General features: G+C 56.8%; 1 pseudogene across 1 annotated transcript; it reads right to left on the reverse strand.

Moving 5' to 3' along the window:
* Positions 1 to 20: 20 nt before the first annotated feature.
* On the reverse strand, positions 21 to 1,502 carry LOC113224979 (annotated as a pseudogene). Its single transcript, XR_003309596.1, has one exon. The product of XR_003309596.1 is annotated as a fructose-bisphosphate aldolase A pseudogene (transcript).
* Between the last annotated feature and the right edge of the window lie 252 nt (positions 1,503 to 1,754).

Raw genomic sequence — 1,754 nt, forward strand, 5'->3', positions numbered from 1 at the left:
CCCCCCCCCCCCCCCCCCCCCCCCCTTAAATAGCTGTTTATTTGGCAGTGTGCTGGAAAGGGTGATGGACTTAGCATTCACAGACGACACCATACACCACTGTCACGAGGGAGGCAAGAGCGCGGGCAAGCCAGTCTAGAGGCCCGAGGAGGAGGCCCCCTCTTCAAGAGTGGGAGGGGGCGGGGCCTGGAGTGTTGGGGGCAGCCTGGGAACACCTCTGCTTAATAGGCGTGGTTAGAGATGAAGAGGGACTCGCTGGCAGCAGCCCCGGCATGACCGCTCGGGGTGTACTTTCCTTGACAGGCAAGGCTGTTGGCCAGGGCTCGCTTGACGTACTCCTCCTGTGCAGCCTTCAGGTTCTCCTTCTTCCCACCCCAGGCCTTCAGGGCAGAGGCCTGCAGGGCTCGGCCATAAGAGAAGGTCAGGGCCCAGGGCTTCAGCAGGGGGCACTTGTTAATGGCATTGAGGTTGATGGATGCCTCCTCCTCACTCTGGCCTCCAGACAGGAAGGTGATCCCAGTGACAGCCGGAGGGACTGTGCCGCGCAGCGCTGTGACGGTCGCCATGGCAATCTCCTCATGAGAAAACTTCTGGGTGCAAGCGTGGCCTGGGGTGACCATATTGGGCGTCAGCAAGGTGCCTTCCAGGTAGATGTGGTGGTCGCTCAGAGCCTTGTAGACAGCAGCCAGCACCTTCTCCGTCACATACTGGCAGCGCTTCAAGTCATGGTCCCCATCAGGGAGGATCTCAGGCTCCACGATGGACACAATGCCATTCTGCTGGCAGATGCTGGCATAACGGGCCAGGACATTGGCATTTTCCATGATGGCGAGGGCTGAGGGGGTGTGTACCCCAATCTTCAGCACACAACGCCACTTGGCGAAGTCAGCTCCATCCTTCTTGTACTGGGCACAGCGCTCAGACAGCCCATCCAACCCTTGGGTGGTAGTCTCGCCATTTGTCCCTGCCAGGGGAACCACGCCCTTGTCTACCTTGATGCCCACAACACCACCCTTAGATTTTATAACTTGGGGGAAGGGACGACCATCATCCGTCTTCTGGTAGAGTGTCTCGTGGAAGAGGATGACACCCCCAATGCAGGGGTTCACTCGGTCGGCAGCTGTCAGCAGCAGCTGGCGGTAGAAGCGCCGGTTCTCCTCGGTGTTCTCGGTGCCAATGGACTGCAGCCTCTTGGCAATGCTCCCAGTGGACTCATCTGCAGCCAGGATGCCCTTGCCGGGTGCCACGATGCGGTGAGCGATGTCAGACAGCTCCTTCTTCTGCTCCGGGGTCAGCGCTGGATATTGGTAGGGCATGGTGCTGGTGGTAGCAAGTTCCTGGCACAGGAGAGGGGCGGGTGTGCAGGGTGCGGCGGCAGAGGGCGGCGGGCTGGCGAGTGGACTCAGGGTGCGAACGCGGAACTCTTCACCAGGACCCCTTCTGCGGCGCGTTCCGAGAGGAACGCAGCCGATTCAACCTCGGAGGGGGCGGCGCAGGGGGTCGGGCTTCTGCCTTTTTTTCTAACTGCTTAAAGTAAAAACACACTTTTATTTTTTAACACTGAATATGAACTATTTTTCTTTTTTCCATCTAGTCCAATAAGATAACCACCAGGCTGTTCATATTTGGAGGCAGCAGAAGTGATCCCTGTCTAAATTTTCTTCTTTGAGTATGAAGAGAAAATTTGCAGGTTGGAGAAGTCTAGGTATTATGTGTTAGTTTATAAAATTTAGTCAAGTCATTAAATTTCTCTG

The sequence above is a fragment of the Piliocolobus tephrosceles genome, chromosome 3 (genome assembly GCF_002776525.5).
Source record: "Piliocolobus tephrosceles isolate RC106 chromosome 3, ASM277652v3, whole genome shotgun sequence".
Taxonomy (NCBI): domain Eukaryota; kingdom Metazoa; phylum Chordata; class Mammalia; order Primates; family Cercopithecidae; genus Piliocolobus; species Piliocolobus tephrosceles.